Below are 17950 nucleotides of genomic sequence, written 5' to 3' on the forward strand. Positions count from 1 at the left end.
TCCAGACACTTTAGGGTTCAATTATGAAGATTTGTGTCGTCATCCATATTTGGAGCTTCTAGAAGGTTTTAAAGTACCAAAGTTTGATACTTTTAGTGGAGTTGAGAATCCTTTGACTCATTTGAGGGCTTATTGTGATCAACTCATTGGAGTTGGGAAAGATGAAGCTTTGTTAATGAGACTCTTTAGTCGAAGTCTGAAAGGAGAAACTTTGGGATGGTTTATGTCTAAAGAAATTGAGAAGTGGTCGAGTTGGAAGATTTGGCTAGAGACTTCATTGGAAGGTTTGATTACAATGTAGAATTCATTCCCGATCGATGCTCTTTGGAGAGAATCAAACAAAATTCTATTAAAAGTTATCGAGAGTATGCCTACCATTGGAGAAGAGAGGCTGCAAGGGTTAGGCCTCCCATGACTGAGAAAGAAATTATTGAAATCTTCGTGCGCATTCAAGAGCTGGAGTATTACAATAGGATGTTGCTCATTCTAGGAAAAAAGTTCAGTGAGATAGTCAAAATTGGTGAAGCTATTGAGGATGGTCTTAGGATCGGAAAAATCATCCGAATGTCCCCCCAAGATGAATCCTCAAGACCGTTAAGGAGGAAAAAGGAAGATGTTTCTTCTCTCTCATTTGAATCGAACCCAAAATCAAAGAGACGTGCTGGTCTTAATGTTCGAAAGCCTTTACCATCCAAAAACTACCCTTTAGCTCCGTATAATCCTTTCCCAATCCAACCGAGTTACCAATCTCCACCATCAAATCATCCAAATTACCAATCTCCATTTCCAAATTACCTAAATGCTCAATCCAATTATCAAGCTCCATTTAAAAATTACCCAAATGCTCAATTGAATTACAAAGCTCCATTTCCAAATTACCCAAATGCTCAATCAAGTTACCAAGATGCATTGCCAAATTACTTTAAGTCCCATCATAGCTACCGAGCTCCACAATACTCAAATCTCCAAACAACAGCACCTACCCAGTGTAATACACCAAGTTTCCGCCAAGTATCTCAATCTGCACGAAATGATCATAATCGTTCTTGTCAGAAATTTTTGAAGAAGCCTTCTCGAGCCTTTACTCCTTTGATTGAAAGTCGAATCCAACTTTTTGAGAGATTAAAAGCAGATGGTCTTATACAAACAATTGACCCAAAAAATGTCAATGTGAATTCCAGATCTTACAGTCCCAATCTTCACCGTGCTTACCATTCAGGAGGTGCTGGACATACCACTGAGTATTGCTTCAATTTGAAGCATAAAATTCAAGACTTGATTGATCAAAGAATTTTCACCCTTCAAACTGTCATTTTTATGCCAATGGTAATTCACTAACAAATCGCGGAGGATTCACTATTAATATGATTGACCGAGGTCTCAAAAACCTCCTTGTCAAAACACCCCAAGTTATCGCCAAATGCCTCCCCCTCAGCAAGGTCAGTATGATCCTCATCGTACCAGCTTCGAGAAGAAACCTGCTCAGAATTTTACGCCGTCAATGGAAAGTCGGACGAAGTTATTTGAGCAACTGAGTGCGGCAGGTATTATTCATCTAGTTGGGCCAAAGCCTGTTGATACTAACTCCCAATTAGACTGAGCTGATCGAATGTGTGCATATCATTCCAACAGTGTTGATCATGATACTGAAGATTGTATCAATTTAAAACACAAGATCCAGGACTTGATTGACCAGAATATGGTCAAGACTGTTGTACCTAACGTCAACAGTAATCCTCAGTTGAATTATGGAGGCGCTAGTATCAATATGATAAAGACGGAGGATGAGTGGTGCACGGTAAAAGAGATAGTTCCGTTTGGTCCGGACAATCTTGAGAAAGTTGTAGCTTCTCCAAGCATAATTGAGAAATACAATTTTACGAGCATGACATCCCATCAAGTTGTTGCTTCTGTGTCAAGAGAAGGTCAGAACGGAAGGCAGATTAATCATGTTCCACCAACTTCTTTGCCTCATTTAGGCGAGTCCTTACCGGTAGAGAAATGTGCCAAAGATGACGGTCTTGGAGAAGGAATTGGGGATCATTGGGAAAAAGGTGATGACGCACCCAAGAAGATAATCGAGACACTAGGCATACGAGACGCCAAGCCGATGGAGCGAGTTCTTAATTAGACTTCCACTCCGCTCTTTATCTCTCGCTCAACTTGATAGACAAAGATAAATTTTATGTTGTTTTCAAAATCGGTGATAGTTCGAATGAGGCCCGAAACCCACCTTTTGTGTTACTTTACCTAATCATGTTTTAATTTTCCTCGTAATGTTTTAAAAAAGGCAAAATGACTCATGCTCATAGCCATAGTTCGAGTCTCTCCTATTGTGAAAATTCAGTTTACTTGTTTTAACTCTGCTATCTAACGTTCTTTGTCTTTGTTTCAGTATTACAAAAATAAATATAATTTTTAAAATCTGTCAATATCACGTTATGTCACAAGCTGAATGAACATGATGAGGTAGATGAAGATGAGTTATAAGAGAATGACGATGAAGTTGTGATAATCAAACGACTTGTCAAAAATTGAAACAGTTTGAGACTCAAGGTAAGTAGAATCTGGGATAGACAAAAATTGTAAATCTGAAAAAGGATGACTATGTCAAAGAAGTCAGAATCAGGGTCCATCTGAGAGAAGATCAGAAAAGAGAACTCAATTGTTGCTTAGGAAATATATCGACACATTTGTTCGAGCATGTCATGATGGAACATAGACGTTTATCTCAAGTTGTCAATCAACTCAGATGCAATCAAGAGCTACTGTTTTTGAAGATTTTTAATGTTTTTGTTTCTTTGCCTATAATCGCATCGTTTGTTTGTAATCGTTTTATATTCTGTAGTTAAAAATAAATTATTATCTCCTATAATGAACTATGTCTGACCTGAATTCTCAAGAACGAGATACGTAGGCGGTCTATGTCGGTCTCGGTCGGTTTCTTTGTAAATTTCTTATTATGTTAACCTTTGAGGGGGAACTATGTTTTACCTGATTCCTGCCTCAATGAGATATGTAGGTGACACAAGGGTTCGGTCATATCTCCTGTAAGATTTCTATTCCTCTTTAAAATAGAAATTGGGAAAGAATTTTTGAGAGGGACTCAAAAATTGTCAAGAAGAAGATTTTTCTCAACAAGCCAAGATTGAAGTTATTTTGAGAGTTGCAACTGGGACAAAATTTTTGAGAGGATCTCAAAAATTCCACGATTTATGCAGCGACAGTTGAAGGATAAGCCAATATAGTTAACTGGGACAGAAATTTTGAGGATGGCCTCAAAATTTCAACATGGTTTTATCGACAAGAGCGAGTTGAATACTCCCCAGCGAATAATCAGATACACCTCCAAGCATCAGACTCAAAGAAGTTCACTAAGCCTGATGTGACATTACACTTGGCAGTGACCCTTTTCAAAATACTACTTCTCAAAAATTTATTTTCTTAAAGATTTTTCTTTTATGTTTCATTTGTTTTGGCATAAAATATATTGTCTTATCTATCAAGAGTTGGGAGATCAGGAAGATCAACCGGAGATAGATGGACAGGGAGCAGACAACTGAAGAATAGAAACAGATCAGTCTGTCTTAAAACTAATAATTTTTTTGTGGACGCAGGTTTATAGCTTTGCTTTGATATAAACAAATTCCTCCAATCGATGAATATGGAGAAGTCAAGGGAGGAGAAAACTCTCTCAAAATAAACAATTTTCCTAGATGCAGGAATCATTTTATATCACTTGTCGGAGACTTGGGAATATAAATTTTTTATTTCAGTCAATTTTCAACAACATGAAGTTTATAAGGAACGTTTAGCTAGGTTCGAAGGTGAATCAAGCGTAAATCTCAAAAGAGATTTTACGATTTCCGTAAAGGACGTCGTCTGCATCATAATGTCAGATTTAATATTATACATTACCCGGTGGGGTCATTTATTTTATTGTCGATCAAGACGATACATTGTACAAATGGTTAATTTATTTTATTTGTCAATCAAGACGATACACTATCTGGAAGGTCATTTTACCGTTATTGTCAATTGAGGCAATATGATTATCCAGAAGGCAACCAGAAGATCACAACGCTATCTTCATTTGGTACCAAAGATGACATCAAGAGTTTATATTTATGCATCGCGGGAAGATATTCATACCCCGCAGAAATTTATGCATCACGAGAAGATTTCATGCCTCGCAGAATTTATGCATCGCGGGAAAATATTCATACCCCGCAAGAAATTTATACATCGCGAGAAGATTTCATGTCACGCAAAAATTAATGCATCGCAAGAAGATTAAATATCTTGCGAAATTTATGCATCGCAAGAAGATTTCATACCTTGCGAAATTTATGCATCACGAAAAGATATTCATACCTCCTAGAAAGTTATGCATCGCCAAAAGATTTTATGCCTTGCAGATTTATGCATCGCGGGAAAATATTCACACCCCGCAGAAAGTTATACATTGCGAGAAGATTTCATCCCTCGCAGAAATTTATGCATCGCGAGAAGATTTCATACCTTGCAGAAAGTTATGCATCACGAGAAGATTCCATACCCCGCAAGAAAGTTATACATCACGAGAAGATTTCATGCCTCACAGAAATTTATGCATCGCAAGAAGATTTCATACCTTGCGAAATTTATGCATTGCAAGAAGACTTTATACCTTGCGGAATTTATGCATCGCGGAAAGATATTCATACATCGCAGAAATTTATGAATTGCAGAAAAATATTCATACCCCGCAAGAAAGTTATACATCGCGAGAAGATTTCATCCCTCGCAGAAACTTATGCATCGCGAGATGATTTCATACCTCGCAGAAAGTTATGCATCGTGAGAAGATTCCATGCCCCACAGAAATTTATGCATTGCAAGAAAATTTCATACTTCGCAGAAATTTATGCATTACGGGAAGATATTCATCCCTCGCAGAAATTTATGCATCACGAGAAAATTTCATACCTCGCAAAAATTTATGCATCGCGAGAATATTCCATGCCTCGCAGAAATTTATGCATTGCGAGAAGATTTCATACCTCGCAGAAATTCATAAATCGCGGAAAGATATTCATACCCCGCAAAAAATTATGCATCGCGAGAAGATTTCATCTCTCGTAAAAATTTATGCATCGCAAGAAGATTTCGTACCTCACAGAAAGTTATGCATCACGAGAAGATTTCAAGCCTCTCAGAAATTTTCACATCGCGGAAAGATATTCATACCCCGCAAGAAATCATGCGCTACCAGAGTAGAAATCGTGCATCTAAAAAGAATTATTCACCCGTCAGCATCAACTGCATTTTTTTATTTATGATAAAAGTAAACATCAAAAAGAGCATCGAACACGACACCAAGAGAAATATCAGCACTGCATCAACTTTCATTCATGTTGACATCAGATGAAGAGTACATTGACATCAAGAGAAATATCAACACGCTGTATCAACATTTACGTATTTTGAAAATCAAATAAAGAGTACATTGAAGGTTACATTGCAAACATAAGACATAAGCTTTATTTACTTTACGTCAAACCGATCAAGGTGACGTAGAATGAAGAAGGAGAACAACTAAATGTCAACACGGTAAAAGACACTATTCCCCATTTGAATTGTATTTCTAAGCTGACGAGTTTTATCTCAGTCTTTTTCGAAAGCATTCGAAAGAATGAATTCTCAAAAACAAACCACAAGTGCGGCCGACATCAAAAAGGATGTAGCACAACATGGAACTTTTTCTTAGCAGCAAATTGGGACATAGTCCAAAGAGGAGTATCAAACTCTCAGGACGCGAGCAAAGGATCGACTTCCACCACAATCATACCATACCCCTATTATAAAGGAATGTGGGGTTTTCTTTGGCTTTTGTCAGTTTTGGTCTCGCATCCGGTAATTTTGGTGCCTACCGGAAGCAAGTTTTCAATCTGAGTGACAATGCACCAAGAGCTTTGAAAATTATGTCCGTGTAAGTTCTTAATTATGGGTGTGAAATGCACCACATTCATAGCTAAGAGGCTACAATCCCCCTTTTCATACCCATTTAATTTGCCACTTATCCAAAACTAAAGGTCGTCTAGCATAATAGATTTTCTTTTCAAACGATCGAGTCGAAATACAAGCAGTCTGATTCCTAAGGTTTGAGGATATGTAGGCGATCTCGATGTTGAAAGCTTGTTTGTATCCAACATTCGCTCTTAAATCTTATTCTCGAGCGTCTTAGTACCTTCATAATCCAGTATTGAGATGACTTTAAATTTATTTTAAAATCGTGCGTTAAATCAAGTGCACCGAACTACAAATGGCTTGAATTCTCATATTGCGTGAGATATGTAGGAAATCTATTTCAGGGTTCGACCATAATCCTAAGGTCCATTCCAAGGCCTTTACGTAAAGATGAAAGTGTGGTCGGCCAAAATTAGTTGGTCAACTTCATTTTCCTCAAATTTTTTGCATCAATCCAAGTAAAATGACAGACAGTTGTTAACACCAAATTTTGGACCTCCACCATATGAATTAATTTTTGAGATCCTTTAATTTCAAACGATCTAAAATAATTAGTTTTATAAACTTTGAAGAAAATCAAAATAAAAAGAAAGATATGATACAAAGTTTGCACGATACATTGAAAATTCTTGTCACTTTTTCTTATAATTTTAGGTAACCTATATGTTTCATAATTTGTACATAATTAGTTTATTTTATAAATGTTCGAAATCATCTCGAAAGGATTTTTAATTTTTAGTAGGTGTTTTATCTAAATTAAATTAGTTTAGTCTAAGTTGTACTTATATTTTGAGATATTCATTTATATCTAAGTTAATTAATTTATTTTGATAAATTTAAGAAGCTTGCTAAATTAATTTACGTGAATTCTTCTTATTAATTAAATACTTTAAACCATTCAATAGACCAATTTTGGGTCTTCCGCTCACATTTTTCATAAACATCAAAGCCCAAAACAACTCCTTGTCTCGTGTTTTTCCCCCCAAATGTGACCCATCCCAGGTTCAATCATATTCCCTCCCAGCCCAATTCGCCCTCCAACCCAACCCAATTCCAGCGATTACACAGAACAGTTCCCCAACGCGTGAGAGAACGACGACCCAAACCCAGAATTCGATCGCGCGTGACACGTCTTCTTCCCTTTCTCAGTCTGGTTGTGCGATTTTCAGAGGAAGGCAGCGTACTTGTGCAGAGAGCAAGGCGAGGTGGCAAAATCTCAGCGTCTCTCTCGTCCTAGAGTCGATATCGGATGACTCTCCTTTCAATTCCGTTGGGAATTAGTACTATGGACAACTTTCTACCTGTTCCTCTGAAGAGATTTTGAATTTCAAATCTTGAATTGGACCCCATCCTCACCCGTTTTTCCACCTAAATCAGCCCTAATTTCCATCTATTTAAACCGACTCTGATCTTCATTAGGGGTGGGGGGGTGGGGGGGCTGGAAAGAGGAAGCAAGAAAAAAAATGAAAAAGAAAACATACTAATCATATACTGTGTTCATCAATCGATCGAAATACGTAGAAATAAGCTTCAATCGATAATACTTGGAAGGTTAGCTTGGGATTTTTCTCTCAGGGCGTTCATTGAAGATTTGTGGTGAAGTTGTCGCCAGCTCTTGGTTCCAATTTGCTGCCCGGAAAAAGGTATCGTCATCTTCTTCTCCTTCATAATGTTCTCTCCATCTTTTCTTCTATTCTGAGATTCTTTTTTAATGTTTGAAAAGCTTTTATTTCTTGTTTGTTGGCTATTAATTGTTGTGTAGTTTATAATATGGCGCGTTTGTTCTTAGTCGTCTTATCATGTTAGTTTCAATATCGAGTTAAAAACTTTCGTGAATCTGTGCTCAATGGTGTGGACTCTCTGTTTCGAATCTCTTCTCCTGTTTTGCTGGCTTTAAGCCTCAAAGTTTTGTTCATTTTTGCTATCGTTAATACTGGTTTTTTTTCTTAAGAAATGAGGTGAAAGCTTGAAGACTGAATGATGTGGAGGTTATATGTTGTGTTATTGATTGTTTGTTTGATACAACTGCTTGTCTACCTCCCCATTTTCAGATCCCACGACGTTGTTGCCATACATTTTTCTCTAAGTATGTGATATTTTTTCCTTCTTAGCATGTCTATGCTTGTTTTATATCTGCTAATTAGTTTCTTTTCCAGTTTTCGTGATTGACCTGTTCTCGTGTGTATTTACAAAGCATGAGTTGTGTTCTTTTACAATGGCTTCCGTTGACTAAATCATTCCACAAGATTATAGTCTTAAAGTTTGAGGTTTTAATGTATGTTTGTTTATCCTTAAAGACATGCCTTAGTGTATGAAAAATGGAAAATGTTTTGTTGCTTGCACCCTATCCCTTCTCTTCATGTGAAGTTGGAAAAATATGTTGAACTCCCTCTCTGATTCATGCCTAAAGTTTCATAAAAAAAAGTAGCATATTTTAACAATTTTATCCACTGTTTTGCTCTTGTTCAACAAGCATAACTTTGTGCTATACATATTCCTCTCTTTTTACTCTGTTTGTCATGTCTCATATTGCATTTTAATGGCATCAATTATAATGGTCTGTTTCTTTTCTTAATTAGCATTGGCTTCTTTGTTATTATATTTGTCTAAGCAAAGATGCCCTAGTCTTATTTAGTTGGATTACTGTCAACTTAATAATCCAACTATTGCATCCATATCATATTTATTTTATCAAAATGAATTGTTTCAATTGTGCACGAGTTGTTTATTTGGTAAATGTGCAGCATGCTCCCTTTACATTTTTTTTGAGTCTAATTGTTGATGAATGGTTATGTACTTCCATAAACATAATGTGCTCATAGTTGAATATACATGAAATATATGTTACTATCTCTAAGTGTCACATTTGGATATCAACTTTGTAAGCTTTAGTTTGATTCATTTGCTTTTTCTTTAGAGTCACATGTGTCGTTTCAATTTGAACCCCTTGAAGTAGCTTTCTTTTAGTAAAATCTGTTTTCGTTCAGGATATGTATCTTGTTTATTATATCATTTCATATGCTAACCCATTTCTATTTTATTGCAAGTAAAAAATTCCTTTCGGGTCCTTACGGACCTCACTTCATCTATTCGCATCCTCTCGTTGAGCCGTAAAGGCTCACACTACCATATACGAGGCGTCCAGCCCCCTCTAAACTGGTGTACAGGTCGAAAAGCAGCAAATATGTTGCTGGAAAATAATTTGCAGGTCTCCAAAAGCCTAAGAAAGGGCTAATATACTGTTGTATACACTGATATACAGTTGAAATATGTGATGTACAGTTCCAAAAATTATACAGGTGCTGGAAATTTGATCTGGGGCAGCATAAATTCGGTATACAGCCCAAGATACAGGAAATGGGGCTAATATATGAATTTTATACACTGATATACAACGTTTGTATACAAACAGAATTGATTTTGAAGTCCAAAATCAGCAGCTTTGGCCCAATGTTTCTGCGCAGCAATAGGCCCAGAAGGCCCAAACCTTCCTCTCTCACTCTTTTTTTATTTGAATTTATTAATTTGTCTATCACTTTATTTACTAATTAATTTTAAGGATAACTTAATTAAATTCCCAAAAAGATGAACCATATTCTTTATGTTAGTGTATAAATTCTTTTTTTTTTCAATTCTTGTTCAAATATCTTGGTCCAACCCTCGCTTCTTCTTTTCTAATTAGTTTAAAATGATTCCTTGGGTTTTCGACTAAATTAGTTCCAAATTATAATGAATTAAATAAATCCAAATTAATCTAGTTTGTTAAAATTCTTATCTCTTGTATTTCAAGTCAAATGTTTCATTTTTTTTTGATCTCTTTCTCTAAAAATATATAAAATGAAACTAATATGTCATTTATTTAATTATTTTTCTCAAAATTAACCAAATATTATAAATTATTATTTTTTATGTTAGATCAACTTAATTATTTATTTAAAAAAAGAATTTGTCAAATATATTTTAGTCAAATCGTCGGTCAACCGCAAGTAGCGGGCGTTTCGAGGGCCTAACACTTTCTCGTAATGTACATTTGAACTTCGAATTATTTTCAATTAATTTTTATCTGTTTTAAATCTTTTAAAAAATAACTTTAAGTTTTCTTGATTTTTACTAAAAAATCAAGTGATGGCTTTGTTAATTCGAAAAATAGATTTCTCTTAAATCATAAGAATAATTTATTTTTCGAAATTTAGTCATTTTTTTCATTCAATATATATTTTCATAAAACAACCACTTGTGGCACAATAGAACACATTCCTTTTGTAAAAATGAAGGGTATTTCTAGCATTTCCATTGATTTCTCACCTAAGCAACCTTTCACATGCATTATATTGCCCCATGGCTAGACAAGCTAAACTACCTTTTCCAACCAAATCCACTGTTTCCACCACTAGTTCTTTTGACCTTCTTCACATGTACCTACGGGGACCTTATCATGTCCCAACTCACAACAATTATAAGTACTTCTTGACCATAGTTGATGACTTTAGTAGATCAATATGGACTCATCTTCTCAGTAGCAAAAGTAATACCCTTCAAACAATAAAGTCTTTCATATCTCTTGTTGAAAACCAGTTTAAGAACACTGTCAAGTCAATAAGAACAGACAATGGTGCTGAATTTATCAATAATGAAACCAATATATACCTTCAAATCAAAGGAATAATACATCAAAGAATTTACCCTTATACTTCACAACAAAATGGTGTTGTGGAAAGAAAACACAAACATCTCTTAGAAGTTGCTAGGGCACTCTTATATCAGTCCAAACTCCCCACCACATATTGGGGAGAATGCATTTTAACTGTCACTTACTTGATTAACAGGCTTCCTAATTCAGTACTGGACAACAAGACACCTTTTGGAAAACTGCATCACATATGTCCCAGTTATTCTCATCTTAGGTCTTTTGGATGTTTATGTTTTTCTACATTAAGGACCTATAAAAATGAGCTTGATCCAAGATCCACACCTCATATATTTGTGGGATACCCTTGTAACACAAAAAGGTATAAAGTCCTAGACTTGAGCACAAAGAAGATACATGTTTCCAGAGATGTGACATTCCAAGAAAATATTTTTCCTTTTGCTTTGTCTGAGTCTGATTCTAGTTTTAGCGCAATATGGGAAATTTACATATCCAAACATGTTGAAATCTACTACTAACATCTTTAACAAAGTGTCTGTGTTGGATGATGATACCACCTTTGATGTCACTAAAACTAACTTGTCTGTACAATTGCCTGCACAATTACCTCCACATACACCCTCAATAATATCAGACACTCACAATTCATTGGCCCCTGACCCACCACAAACACATAACCAAATTTCCAATAGTTGTTCTCCATCAAACACCACTACTCAACCTCCAGTTCAATCTTTAAATCTCAGGAGATCCAGTAGAACACACAACATTCCAATTACCTGAAAGAATACACTTACAAGTTGCCTTCCTTACAACACCAATCATCAACTAAATATTCTCACATTGCATTTCCTACTTCCCATTTATCCCTCACAAGTCATCCAAGATAATCAACAAATGGTTAAAGGTTTTCTTCATGACACTGAGCCAAGTTCATATGAGAAAGCATCACTTGATCCTGCTTGGCAAGCACCAATGACATCAAAATTTGAAGTGTTGTATGCTAATGAAACTTGAGATCTGGTTAGAATACCCATAGGGAAGAAGGCAATTGGATGCTGGTGGGTTTACAAGGTCAAATACAAGGCTGATGGTACAGTAAAGAGGCTGAAAGCTAGACTTGTTGTGAAACACTATACTCAACAGGCTGGCATTGACTATAATGAGACTTTCTCTCCAGTAGTTAAGATGACTACAATCAGAATTTTAATAAGCATGGCTATTAAGAAAGGATGGAACTTATATCAATTAGATGTGAATAATGCATTTCTCCATGGAGACTTGCATGGAGAAGTATATATGGACACACCTCCAGGTCTCATGATAGGTGACACAAAACTGGTTTGCAGACTTAAAAAGTCTTTATATGGACTGAAACAGGCAAGCAGGCAATGATATGACAAGCTGGCACAAGTTTTGTGTTCAAGAGGTTATTCTCATTTGGAGAGTGACTACTCTCTATTCTATAGAAAAAATGGAAGTTTGTCAGTGTTTGTTGCCGTTTATGTTGATGATATCATCATGACATGCACTGATGCTGAAGAAATTACTTCTCTAATGGGTTACCTCCATGATAAGTTCAAGATCAAGAACTTGGGAAGACTTCAATATTTTCTTGGTTTGGAGATATTGTATCAAGATTCTGGAGTCATAATTTTTCAGAGAAAGTTCACACTAGATTTACTGAAGGAATTTGATTGTTCAGGCTATACACCAGTGATATCACCTCTTGAATCCGCAGTCAAACTCAAAGAAGTGAAGGCCTATTATCGATAGATCCTACACACTACAGGAAGTTGGTAGGCAAACTAAATTTTTTGACTAACACAAGGATGGATATAGCTTTTAGTGTTCAACATTTTAGTCAATTTCTTCGAAATCCCATAGAACCACATCTCAAAGCTGCATATCATGTCTTAAGATACCTCAAGAATGATCCCTCTTTAGGTATATATTTGTCCAAAAATGCAGACTGTTCAATAACTGCATATTGTGACTCAGAGTGGGCTGGAAACAACCATATCTTTATCTTCAGGTGAGGCAGAATGCAGAGCCATTAGAAAAGTGGTAGGGGAGATAGTGTGGCTGGAGAGGTTGTTGACAGAACTGAACTTAACATGTTTTTTGCCCATACGTGGGTTTTGTGATAGTCAAGCCGCTGTTCACATTGCCAAGAATCCCATCTTTCATGAGAGAACAAAGCACATTGAAGTTGATTGCCATTTTGTTAGAAACAAGCTACAAGAAGGTCTAGTTGCCGTTCATCACATTCCAACTAGGCATCAATTAGCGGATGTTCTGACCAAGGCCTTGCCAAGCACCAAACTTTCTAATTTTTTGCACAAGTTGTTTATCTTTTCGAAAGCCCAGACCATGCTTCTGGATCTGCATTAGTCCTATTTCAGGTGCAAAGCCTCTTCAATAAAGACCTCTTTTTTTTATTTCTTCCCAATTCATTCGTGAATAATAATTCAAGGGCGTGAAGCGAGTACTTATAGCTGCTTCGCCTGCTTCTTATTATGGCGGCTATGTTTTCGTGGCGAAAATGAACGAAAAGCGAGATGAGCGTGCTATTTTCAAATCGATTGATAAATAGCCTGATCTGTTCTGATAGAGTCTCATCTGGGTGGCTGATTCAGTCGCTTTCGAGAACTCAGATTTGTGAGTTTCCCACCTCCATTAGATTGACTGGCAGATTAGTTGTTCAATTAATTAGTTAATCCTTCACTTGAATTGTGAATTAGTGTGTTAGTTAGTTAGGCTTTGTTTTCTGTGCATCAAGATTAGTTAGATTAGAATCTAGAATCTTCCTACATTGCTGTATAAATAAGGTGTGATCAACATGAAGTAATACAATTTTCATTTTCCAAATCACAGAGTCTTCTTCTCTTATTTTCTCATCTCAGTTTTTCTGTGTTCATCAATGGAGAAATGATATGCTCCAGCTACTCTGTTTATCTCAATAGAATCTGCCTTTTCATGTTTACAGCCTTCATGATAAGTCGTTATTTACATAGGTTTAAGTTTAAGATCCCTTGACATGACACATATGTTATGATTTTTATTTCATTTTTTTAACATTATTATTATTATTATTGTTATTATTATTATAAAAATTTGTGATGATTTAAAGAAATATGTGAATTATATGAAATATTATTACTTATGGGTGTAAAATATAAATTAATTTTGTTTTAATTTTTGTAAGTATAAAAACATTAAATTAATCAACTTTTTATCATGTTAATAGTTATAAGGGTATTTCAGGTGTTTATGAAACAATTTTATCTAAACACATAATTACTTATTCTAAAAATAAAATTTCAACACTTTCAAAAGTACTTTCTAAAAGTTGCTTTTTTAAATCCATCCAAACGGCTCTTCCTTTAAATATTTTCCCTCGTGTTAAAAAAGTAAAAGTTATCAAAACTTTCCAGTGTTTTTCATGTCTCTTGTTGAGTTTAAAGTGTCTAGATGGATAACTCGCTGTCCTTAGGCGTATTCTTGAGATTTGCTCTCATATACGCCTAAAGGCTTCGATTTCCCTTTTTAGTTGTTCTGCTGCCAAAGGATAATGTTTTAGCTTCGGTTGTTCTTTCTTTGGTTATATTTAAAAATAATAATAATGAAAAAATAATTTTGGCAGCATCTGTCTGTATTGTTTTAGGCCATATTGCTCAGTTGGGTATGAGATCTTCGGATAATTTGAACTCCTTAATGCTCAAGAAATAGCTATGATTTTAGTTCCATCGATTTATCTTGGATTGATATTTCTCTTCACTGATCTTGTCTTAGTACCAATTTATGTTCACTTTTTTGGTTTTTCCTTCTTGTTACAGTGCTAAAACGTGCATGGGTCTAAGCATTTAGTTGGAACTTCTATAATCTGATTCTATGATAACATTTAGGAATTGTTTGTTATGCGTACCTACAAGTTGCGTTAGCCTGTTAAGTTATGATACATAGGTGTATCTGCAGCATGTTGATTTATCTTTAGTTTAACGACCATTTGCGAGTGGTTTGAGTCTCATGTTATTTGGTTTCTGCACTAGTCTACAGAGATGAGAGAATGATTTTGTGGCTTAGTTGACTGCAACTAATGAAGTTTACAGAACATGTTGGTTGATCGAATATATTTTGGGCCTAACCAAATTATCTTCTCCGATTCATGGAACCCATTTTGTTTGCCAAATATTATTCGATCTATTAATTTTTCCTCTTTAGCTTAAGGTGTTAAGTTATAAATCCATGCCAACATTTATTATTTTGGGATCGCTAATACGGTTTCGGAATATTATTGAGTGCTAATTTTATTTCGTTATTTTAGTTGCATGTAAAAATCTGTTGTCCTGTGGACTTCTCCCTCGCATTTTTCTTGGGCCATGGAGGCCTCCCAACTTATTTCTTTCACCGAGTCGATCAACTTGTAAAATCAACGTACAGATCCCAAGTTAAAAGAAAGCGACGTACAGGTCGAGAAAATTCAAGAGATTGAGCTAGAGAGCCCAAATTTATATTTTTTAAATATTGTATTTTGTTATTATGGGGCATAAGCCCTTGTCATTTTGTATTTATTATTTTTGCTAGAATTAGGACAGGTACCAAATAGATTGGGCTTAAGGCCCAAAAACAAAATGAGTCCAAATACCGATCCAGGTGAACATAAATTGGACTTGGACCCAACTCTCCCTCTATCTCTCTCTCTTTTACTTTATCGGTTATGTTTTTTTGTTATTATTTGTCGTTAGTCTTAGGGTTAAAAAACACGAATCCCGCGCAAGACGCTATTTTGTTTTAACGATTTAACTAAATCAAGCATGACTAATGAATTTAACTAAGTAAATTTGCAAGTCTAATAATTCACTTAGAAGATAGGCTATTATTCCACTTGTAACAATTTCTAAATATTTTCAATCCAAATAAAGTTAGTCGCCGGATAATCGCGATTTATCGAATATTTTAGGTATCGTAAAAAACTTCCTAAAATATAAACAAGAATTCTCGTACCCCTTTTGAACTCTTTCAAATGATTTCCTGTTTTAGTCAATTGGAAGAACGATTTTTCTTAATTTTTCTATAAAATTAAGTGGCGACTCTTATAATCAGTCCTAAATTTATTAAAAAATATTTTTATTTTGCGAAATAAAATATTCATAATGAATATTTTGATTTTGTTGAGGCATTAAAAAAATTGGATTTACGAGGTCAGTTATGAATGATACAAAAGTGAAGAGATCGTCGTTGGTGAAAATATTTCATTCATCAACTTATTTCAGCTATTGCGATATTGATGCATTAAGAAAAAAATTTGAAATCTGATACATGATATAAAGTAATTCTTCTCCATTAATTACTAGGAATGATGTGTGAGTAATAAGTTCGTACGTCGAAGTAAAGAAACATAGGGTTGGATAGCTCGCTTGGAAATCTGATACATTATCTGGAAAAATTGTGTGTCAAAGGTTTAGAAGAAATACTGAAACTCTTGATATGAATATGTAAGTTATGATACATTAATAGTAAACTAAGAGTGTGTATAGTAATTTCGTGAGTTATGGTGTGATTATTATTTTGTATTAGATTATATATTATGATGTATGCACTAAAGGGATTAACAAGGAGTTGTGTCGGATACATTTATATAACTAACATATGTAAATTACTGTTTTGTATAAAATGTATCAGGTTAATATTGTGTATTTGATAGACAATGTAAATATATATCAATCAAAATATACAAAGCAATTGTAGTAATTAAGAAAATGTGAATGATACATCACCTTTTTTCATCTCAATATGTCAATGATGTATCTGATAAATAATTTGTGACATGTTGTATTTTAAAAAAATCAAATTTGAATGTATCACATTCTGATAAAGAGTTTAGTGTATATGATACATATCACATTCTGATAAAGAGTTTAGTTTATATGATACATAAGTGTTTGCAATACATACATTGTTCTGACTTATATCTATCGTATCATATACATTATGTTATAACTAATGAGTTCTTTATAATGACATTTGAATCAAAAGTGTTATGAATATGATGCTCGTCATTATGACAACTCTCAAGATCACTATAATTAAAATACAAAATATAAAAATTTACATGATATAATTAAAACAATTATATTCAAATTCAAACATAATATGAAACAATTTTAGAGTAACACTCTAAAACTTAAGTATGATTGTCTTAAACAAAAAAAAAATAAGCAAAGGGTGTCTATTCATTGATACGTGATCACTATTCAATATTAACCAAATCATCTTGTTGCGGTGGAGTAAAGCGACCCTTGAGCTTTAGAGGATCATTTTTATCGCTTTGACTTAGCCTTTTCAGTATTGTATCTCCCTAATAATGCTTCATATCTTGTGTGAAGATAATCAACTCGGAAATCATTTGATGGGATGCTGATTTCGTCTAAGGAACTCACAAAAGTAATTATAAAAAGTATGAGAAACATGCCAAGTTAATTATATGATACATAATTGTAACTACAAAGTACCTTAATGTGTCGTTGATTCATAATGATAAAAAGAGTAACTAATGCTCAATACAAATTGATGATCTATAAAATCTGACATATATTTATATTTGATATTAAATGCTCACTAATTGAACATGATACAAAACTCTCCATCACTTAAACATTATACGAATAATGAATTACAGTTAAATTAGTAATTTTTTCATATATCTTATGTGTGTATTTGATATATTTTAGTAAAGTTTGTGTATTTGATACACACTCTAATAATGCAGATTTTGAATGATATAACAATGAACATTATTTTTGTATCAATTACTTCACATAGTTATAACAACTCCACACATGATACAAAAATGTCCACTGCTATTGAACATTACTTTTGTATCAATAAATTCAAAAATTACAACAACTTCTCAAATAATGAATGAAATTAGTATAATTTGCATAAATCTCATAATAAGATCCTAAATTACATTTTATCAATTAATTTGATACATGATTCTTTGTTTATAAAATAATAGAATTTATGTATCAAGTATATTTATTGAGTAATGTGTACATGCACATAGTCTTCTAATTTAAATAAGTCTGAGCAAAAACGAAACGCTACAGATGCATAACAACAATTGATGCATGATAGATTGTACAATTTGAATGTGATATATTTAGCATGATTAGATTGTAATGTATCATAATGTTGAAAATAAAGCATTATATATTAATTTAAGAAAATAAAAATAATTAAATACATTAAAAATCTGAATCCACACATATATTAAAAAGATGAATAAGA

At 34.2% G+C, this 17950-nt stretch overlaps 1 long non-coding RNA gene across 1 annotated transcript; it reads left to right on the top strand.

The window, feature by feature from the left end:
* Positions 1-7213: 7213 nt before the first annotated feature.
* LOC104649031 (uncharacterized) lies at positions 7214-9593 on the top strand. Its single transcript, XR_743005.4, has 2 exons — positions 7214-7652; positions 9057-9593. It is a non-coding gene; the product is annotated as an uncharacterized lncRNA (long non-coding RNA).
* The last annotated feature ends 8357 nt before the right edge of the window (positions 9594-17950 follow it).

This window comes from Solanum lycopersicum, chromosome 9 (genome assembly GCF_036512215.1).
Source record: "Solanum lycopersicum chromosome 9, SLM_r2.1".
In the NCBI taxonomy this organism is placed as follows: Eukaryota; Viridiplantae; Streptophyta; class Magnoliopsida; order Solanales; family Solanaceae; genus Solanum; species Solanum lycopersicum.